Source organism: Furipterus horrens, unplaced genomic scaffold, assembly GCF_987537825.1.
Source record: "Furipterus horrens unplaced genomic scaffold, mFurHor1.1.pri manual_scaffold_17, whole genome shotgun sequence".
Lineage (NCBI taxonomy): Eukaryota > Metazoa > Chordata > Mammalia > Chiroptera > Furipteridae > Furipterus > Furipterus horrens.
In genome coordinates this window covers 70,723,424-70,732,867 of record NW_028327187.1, presented here as the reverse complement: position 1 = coordinate 70,732,867, position 9,444 = coordinate 70,723,424, and positions in this window count along the sequence as shown.

The window sequence follows — 9,444 nt, the reverse complement described above, 5'->3', positions numbered from 1 at the left end:
GACAACATGCACAGCACGGTGTCCTACAACGGCGCAACCTCTGAGGCCTTCCCAGTCAGCAGCGGAGTAAAGCAGGGCTGCGTCCTCGCGCCTACCCTGTTCGGAATCTTCTTCTCCATGCTCCTCCAATACGCCTTTAAGGACTGCAGCGAGGGTGTCTTCATTCACACCAGATCCAATGGCAAGCTCTACAACCTGGCCCGTCTACGAGCCAAGACCAAAGTCAAAGGGGTGCTCATCCATGAGATGCTCTTCGCCGACGACGCAGCCTTGACATCACACTCCGAAGAGGGACTCCAGCAGCTAGTCACTTGCCTTTTCCACGCATGCAAGGAGTTCGGACTAGCCATCAGCCTGACGAAGACGAACGTTATGGCTCAAGGCACGGGGACTCCCCCATGCATCACCATCGACGGATACACCCTGGAGGTTGTCAACGACTTCACTTACCTCGGGTCCACCATCTCGAGCTCTCTGTCAGTTGACTTGGAGGTCAACCGGAGAATCGCCAGGGCAGCCACAGTTATGGCCAAACTGAACCGGCGAGTGTGGAACAATTTCAGCCTCATTGAGAAAACCAGACTGCGCATCTACCAAGCCTGCGTACTCAGCACTCTCCTCTATGGCAGCGAGACGTGGACCACCTACGCAAGGCACAAAAGGAAACTCAACAGCTTCCACATGAGGTGCCTGCGACGCGTCCTACATGTCGCCTGGCAGGATAAGGTTCCCAACACCGAGGTGCTGAAGCGAGCCAACATGAGCAGTTTGCATGCAGTTCTTAGTGAGAGACGCCTCAGGTGGCTCGGCCATGTCAAAAGAATGGATGCAGGCCGTATTCCCAAAGACCTCCTCTACGGCGAGCTAGCAGAAGGCAAGAGGATGACAGGGCGCCCAAAACTGCGGTTCAAAGACATCTGCAAAAAGGACATGACACAATGCTCCATCAATCTCAACACATGGGAAGTTCAAGCAGACGACCGCCTAGCCTGGAGGCTTGCGGTCAGGCAAGGTACGTCACGCGCAGAGGCTGCGCGCAACGAGGAGGCGGTCCAGAAAAGATCGAGGCAGAAGCAGCGTCAACAGCAGCAACAACAGCCATCTGCCTTCACCTGTAACAAGTGCGGCAGGGATTGTCACTCCCGAGTCGGACTGCACAGCCATTCTCGGCGGTGCAGATAGACTCTCAAGAAGCTATGCCATCGTCTCTCGAGACGGACGGCTGCCGATGACCGATGATATATATATATATAGTGTGTGTGTGTGAGAGAACCAAGACACACACACACACACACACACACACACACACACACTAATAATAAGGAAGACAAATAATAATAAGAAAAAAAATAGGTCCCGAATTAGAGAAAAAGTTTCACCACAGCACTAACAGTAACCTATGAGCTAAGATTAATATAGGTGGGATGAGGATAAGAAGTAAAAAAGAGAGAAGGAGAAGCTTAAGAGTTGCCTGGAGGAATGGGAAATGAATTTGAGATAATGGAGGGAGAAGGAATGCTTAGAGCCAGGAATGAAAGCAATGCTAATACAGGGAATGATTCAAATTTAAAGTGAAAGAAGGAAAGGGCTGGAGGAAGGTACAAATGAATTAGGAGAGCGGACTGATAAGATTTGAGATTTGAAATACTAGAATAGTGAAGATCTATGAATAAAGTTGCAGGAATGTCACGGATTGATCAAGGTGGAGAGAGAGTAAGTGTATTTATGGTGGGAAGAATAATGTGGAGTGACTAATGAGACGAAAAATGGTATGGAAAGGCTGGAGAGGTGAGAAAAAATGAGTGCAGATTGGAAATGAGTGGTAGTAAGAGAACATACAGAATTTAAAACAAAAATAGAAGGAGGAAATCAAATGGTAAAATTGAGAAAAGGGAGGAGCAAAATATGAGATTTAAAATAAACTATAATATAAAGACTATTTACTTATAATGCATGGACTGGGAAGACAAACAATGACTATTAACAGGATATGTAGAAGACAACTCTTACAGAAGTTCACAGTGGAATTTGTCTCTGTATTTTCTGTATTTTTATACTTTCTTCTCTTTCTGGAACTGCCCTTTTGACTTCAGCTTGTGTCCAAGTCTGGGTCTAAGCAGCCTAACCACAACTATCAAGCTCTTCTGCCAGGGTATCTCTCTTTTGCTTTTTACTCTAGTCACTCTGAAATCCACAGTCAAGCTTAAGCCCTATGGGATGGGGCCAAGTACTTTCTTCAGGTGTGGCTACGGCTTCCCCTGCATCTGCTGCCACCAGGAGGGGAGTGATATTCCCAAATGATTTCTCTCACACCACTCAAGCATCTACAGTCTACCTTGCCCCCTACCCCTGCCAGTGCCCAGGGCAAATGCATGCATGAGCTCCCCTTAAGAATCTCACCTCGCCTCCAGTTGTTTCTCCCAGGTCAGCAAACACCAACCAACCAACCAACCAACGAACCACCACCACCAACAACAACAACAACAAAAAACAAAACAAAACAAAAAAAAAACACTGCTTATGTCTCTTAGAGCTAGACCCCTCCTGGCTTACGCTCAGCTCTGCCAGCAGGCCCAACCTGAGTTTCAGCCCCCAAACCTCTCAGGGAAAATCTTCCAGGTGCTGTAAAATTTCTGTGCACCTAGAGCCTCTGCCTCCAGCACCAAGCCTTCAATGCTGGGTTCCTGCCATCATCTCTTCTGAGATCTCCACCTGACAGATCTCTAGGAAGCAGCCTCCTGCATCTTCCCATGGCTACAAGGCTCAACTCCATGCAGTGTCCAGTGGTTGTATATATGATTTCTCTACAATTAAGCCAAATATATGACCTGGGAAGAGGCCAGCACACCTTTTCATTGAGTCCTTCCTGGATATCACTGGACAGGGCACCCACAGTGGGAGGGCCCTCTCCAGGCCTCCGTACTTTCCTGGCCTTCACTCTTCACCCCCTTGGATCCAGCCACTGATCTCATCTGCTAGTGTCCTTTCCTGCTGTAGCCTGAGGTGCTCGGCTGGGGTGGGGGCCCTGGTGACTCCCCTTAGAAAGTGTGGCTGGGGTTCCTTCTCTCTCCCACACTGTTGCCACACTCCTGTCCCTGTTTGCCCTATCTGAAAGCCATTCTGACCCACCCTTTGCTCTCTGCCTGTCTTCCAAGTCTCCTCCACAATAGGAGCACACCGAGCAGGCTACTGACTAACCTGGCACCATTTTCCTGTATGAACTTTTAGCAAAGTCAATTTCACCCCTTATATACTTTTTATGATAGAAAAATTCTATCATCTCCCGACTAAGTAAGAGAAATAATGCTGAAATGGTTGAATAACTTTAAAGTTCTGGGAATATCATAGCATACCAGGAAAACCTTGAGCCAGCATTATGAAACTTGACCCATATGGTTAATTTAGAAGCCCTTGGCAGTGGGATGGGATGTGTTCCTTTACTTTGAAATGAAGGAAACCTATCGTGTCACAGGTAAATTTGTATATTGATGCCAGATTGACAATGCTACCATGTCCTTACACAGACAGTTCATCTGTTCTCCACTGTTCCACTTATTGTGAGATATATATATATTTCAAAGATGTGTTTGAACTATTTTATTTTGATTTTGACCCACTTTCCTCACTGCCCATGCCAACCCCATTCCACTAGGTGGCGTTCTTACAAATGAAACTACTGTAGTTCTGTATTCTACAAGAAGTGGCTAAGCAGTGGACTGTGTTGTGATTTCCTGTGAGGATGAAACAAACACTCTGGGTTGTTGGAATTCTTGTCCCTATACTCTTATGTCATATACCAAGATGCTTTCCCATACCTGCCTACCTTTCAAAGTCTCATGAATATTAATTGAATGTCTATGTTATTTTATGCAAGTGCTGCATTAGGCGCAAATACAAGATATGAGATAAACCACAGTTTGGCCCTCCAGTAGCTCACAGTCTAGAAACAGGAGGAAGATGACATAAGAGGGCCATGGCAGGGGAGAGATGCTTCTGACTAGAGACTCTGCATGAGTCGTGGTTCTAAAGACCTAGAGGTACATCACCCTGATTTTGGGGGCTTCTGGTATAGAGTGTGGTACCCCCTGGCATGTAGTGGAATGGAATGACAAACATAGTTGTCCATTATTTCACTACTAATACCCTCATGTATAACCCTGGAGACCAGAGGAGGAAGGCAGTAGCCATGAATGCTCTCTCCCATTTCGGGAACTGACCTGGCTCTCCCATAATCTCAGAGACAGAAAATCAAACATGTTCCTACCTTTGCAGAACCATTGAGTAGGAATATCTCTCATTTGGTTTTATTTATTTTATTGTTTTTCTTTCAAGAAAATAAAAAAATAGAAAATAATACCCACAAAGAGCAATCTTCACCCATGTTCCTACCTATATTTATGAACCATTTTTAACATCTTGATATATTGGTTTCCAGAGTTTCCTATGTTTATACTTATTTTTATGTTGTTCTACTTTTCTTGTTTCCTTGCTCCTCAAATACAAACAAAAAATTTTCTAGAGTTTATAATTAGGTACCTTGTGAAAAAGTATAAAATGTAAAAAGATAAAAATAAATTATGGGTGCAAAATGAAATAGAGGGGAGCAAAATATCAGATATGGAATTCAAAACATGGATTATGGAGAAGCTCAATGAGCTCAGCGGAAACTACAAAGAACTCAGGGGAAATTAAAAGGAACTCCAGAAAAACTACAAGGAACTTACAGAGAATTACACCAGCATGAAAAAGGACATAGAAGCTAACAATAAGAGCCAGGAGGAAATGAAGAATATGATCTCTGAATTGAAGAACACAGTAGAAGGAATTAAAAGCAGGCTAGAGGAAGCAGAAGATCGGATCAGCGAGCTGGAGGACAACGTACACCAAAACTTCCAGACAGTGCAACAAAATGAAAAAATACTGAACAAGACTGAAGAGGTTCTAAGAGAGCTGCAGGACAAAATGAAACATAATAATATCTGTATCATAGGAATTTCAGAAAGAGAAGAAGAAGAACAAGGGATAGAAAACCTCTCTGAAAAACTAATGACGGAAGACTTCCCTAACATGAGGAGAGAAAGAGTCACGCAAGTCCAGAAAGCACAGAGGGTCACAATGAAGATGAACCCCAACAGGCCTACTTCAAGACACATCATAATTAAAATGGAAACATTCAAACACAAAGAGAGAATCCTAAAAGAAGCAAGAGAGAAACAACTAATAACATACAAGGGAGCTCCAATAAGGCTATCATCAGATTTCTCAGCAGAAACACTACAAGCCAGAAGGAAATGGCAAAAAAATATTCCAAGCAATGAAAAATAAAGGCCTATAACCAAGAATACTGTACCCAGCAAAGCTCTCATTCAAAACGGAGGGTGAAATAAGGAGCTTCCAAGATAAAAGAAGGCTAAAAGAATACATCTCCACCAAACCAGCATTGCAAGAGATGCTAAAGGGTCTGCTTTAAGAAGATAAAGAAACAGAGAGAGACAGAGAAGAACACGAGTACAAAGGGGAAAAATGACAATGAATACATACTTATCGGTAATAACCTGAAATGTAAATGGATTGAACGCTCCAATTAAAAGACATAGGGTAGCTGAATGAATTAGAAAGAATGACCCACATATATGCTGTCTACAAGAGACACACCTTAGAACAGAAAATCTACACAGACTGAAAGTGAAGGGATGGAAAAAAGTATTTCAAGCAAATGGACATGAAAAAAAAAATGAGGTAGCAATACTTGTATAAGACAAAACAGATTTCACAGAAAAGGCCATAAAAAAAGACAGAGAAGGACATTTCATAATAATTAAGAGAAAAGTCCATCAAGAAGATATAACCCTAATAAATATATATGCACCCAACTTAGGAACACCGAAATATGTAAGGAAATTTTTGAAAGACCACAAGGAAGTTATAGACAGAAACACACTCATAGTAGCGGACGTTAACACACCATTGTCAACAATGGACAGATCTTTGAAGCAAAGAAACACCAAAGATATTGAGGCACGGAAGAGCACTCTAGATCAAATGGACTTAGTCGATATATATAGAACTTTTCATCCCAAAGAAACAAAATATACATTCTTCTCAAGTGCACATGGAACATTTTCAAAGATAGACCACATAGTAGAACACAAAATAAGCCTCAACAAATTCAAGAAAACTGAAATTATATCAAGCGTCTTCCCAGATTACAATGGCTTAAAATTGGAAATCAATCTCAAGGAAAAAAACTCAAAAATATTCAAACTCATGGAGAATGAATAACATGCTATGAAATGATGAGTTGGTTAACAATGACATCTAAGAAGAAATCAAAAAGTTTCTGGAAACGAATGGTAATGAACACACAACAACCCAAAACCTATGGAATGCAGCGAAAGCAGTTCTGAGAGGAAAGTTCATAGTAATACCGGTCTTCCTAAAAAAGCTAGAAGCATCTCTAATAAAAAAGTTAACCCTACAGTTATAAGAGCTAGAGGAAGAACAATGAGCAAAGCCAAGATAAAGTAGAAGGAACAAAATCATAAAGATCAGAGCACAATTAAATAACATAGAGACTAAACTAACAATTCAAAAGATCAACATAAGTGGGAGCTGCTTCTTTGAAAAGATAAATGAAATTGACAGGCCTTTAACCAGGCTGATGAGGAAAAAAAGATAGAGAACCCAAATAAATAAAATCAGAAATGACAGAGGAGAAATCACGACTGACACCACAGAAATACAAAGAATTATAAGAAATTATTACAAACAACAGTATGGCAAGAAATTTGACAACCTAGAGGAAATGGACAAATTCCTGGAAACATATACTCTTCCCAAACTGAATCAAGAAGAAGCAGAAAGCCTGAATAGACCAATAACAACTAGTGAAATTGAAGCAGTAATCAAAAAACTCCCAGCACACAAATGCCCTGAGCTGGATGACTTCACAGGTGAATTCTACAAAACATTCAGGAAAGAACTAACTCCGATCCTCCTCAGACTATTCCAAAAGATCCAAGAAGAGGGAAGACTCCCAAACTCGTTCTATGAAGCCAGTATTACCTTAATTCCAAAACCAGATCAAGAAACAACAAAGAGAGAAAACCACAGGCCAATATCGCTGATGAACATAGATGCTAAAATCTTGAACAAAATATTGGCAAACCGGATCCAGCAACACATTAGAAAGATCATACACCACAATCAAGTGGGATTCATCCCAGAGATGCAAGGATGGTTTAATATTCACAAATCAATAAACGTAATACGCAACATAAACAAAATGAAAGACAAAAACCACATGATCATATCAATAGATGCAGAAAAAGCATTTGATAAAGTACAACACCCATTTATGATAAAAACTATCCTCAAAATGGGAATAGAGGGAGCATACCTCAACATAATAAAGGCCATATACGAGAAACCTGAAGCCAACATCATACTCAATGGGCAAAAACTGAGAGCATTCCCCCTGAGTTCAGGAAGAAGACAAGGATGTCCGCTCTCTCCACTCCTATTCAACATGGTCTTGGAAGTCCTAGCCACAGCAATCAGACAAGAAAGAGAAGTAAAAGGGCATCCAAATTGGAAAAGAGGAAGTAAAACTGTCATTATTTGCATATGACATAACAGTGTACATAGAAAACCCTATAGATTCCATGAAAAAAAAAAAAAACTACCCGAACTAATAATTGAGTTCAGCAAAATAGCAGGGTACGAAGTCAATATTCAGAAATTGAAGGCATTTCTGTACACCAACAATAATATCTCATAGATAGAAACTGAAAGAAAAATCCCATTTACCATAGCAACAAGAAAAATAAAGTACCTAGGAATAAATTTAACCAAGGAGGTAAAAGACCTATACTCAGAAAACTACATAACAGTGAAGAAAGAAATTAAAGAAGATACAAATAAATGGAAGCATATACTATGCTCATGTATGGGAAGAATCAACATCATTAAAATGTCCATACTACCCAAAGCAATTTATAGATTCAATGCAAGCCCTGTTTAAAAACAAATAACATTTTTCACAGACATAGAACAAATACTTCAAAAATTTATGTGGAACCAAAGAAGAGCCTGAATAGCCAAAGCAATTTTGAAGAAGAAAAACACAGTAGGAGGAATTACAATACCTGATATCAAACTATACTACAAGGCCACGGTAATCAAACAGTCTGATACTGGCAGGAGAACAGACATATAGATCAATGAAACAGAATACAGAGCCCAGAAATAAACCCAGGTTCATATGGTCAACTAATATTTGACAAAGGGGGAAAGAACATCAAATGGAGTGAAAAGAGCCTCTTCAACAAATGGTGTTGGGAGTATTGGACAGGGACATGCAAAAAAATGAAACTAGACCATCAACTTACACCATACACAAGAATAAACTCAAAATGGATCAAAGACTTAAATGTAAGCCGTGAAACTGTAAAAGTCCTAGAGGAAAACATAGGCAGGAAAATTTCAGATATCCCACGTAGCAACATTTTCACTGATATATCTCCTAAGGCAAGGGAAACAAAGGAAAGAATATACAAATGGGACTGCATAAAACTTAAAAAGTTTCTGCTCAGCTGAAGGAAACATCAGGAAAATGAAAAGGGAACCAACCATATGGGAAAATATATTTGCCAACGAAATTTCAGACAAGGGATTGATCTCCAAAATATATAAAGAACTCATACAACTCATACCCTGGCTGGTTTGGCTCAGTGGATTGAGCGTCGGCCTGCGAGCTAAGTGTCGCTGGTTCGATCTTCCAGTCAGGGCACATCAGAGTAGGAAAACTCTGATTCCAAAAAACCTCCGCTGCCTTGTGGCATACCTCTTCAGGGGAAAGGCTAAGGGAGTAAACCCCGACAGAAAATCCGGAGCCGGAGTCCCTAAGGCGGTTTGATGTTGTAGTCAACACCGGCAACTCCTGCGGTGCACCTGAAGCCAAGCTGTATTGACTCCGTCTTTCCCTTGGATCCTTCAGCTGCGAAGAGAGGGGGGGTCTGCTGCATGGGCAACAGCAGACCCTCCATATCACCCTGCCCAGGCTCTGTAGCTTCATCGCAAGATGTCGATTCAACACGGGAGGAGACAGATACCGTGTCACTCCCGAGTCGGACTGCACAGCCATTCTCGGCGGTGCAGATAGACTCTTAAGAAGCTACACCATCGTCTCTCAAGACGGACGGCTGCCGACGACGACATACAACTCAACACCAAGAAGACAGACAACCCAATTGAAAAATGGTCAGAGGACCTGAACAAACACTTCTCCAAAGAGGACATACAGAGGGTCCAGAGACATATGAAAGAATGCTCAACATCACTAGCCATCAGAAAGATGCAAATGAAAACCACGGTGAGATACCACCTCACACCAGTCAGAATGGCCATCATCAACAATTCAACAAACGACTTATGCTGGAGAGG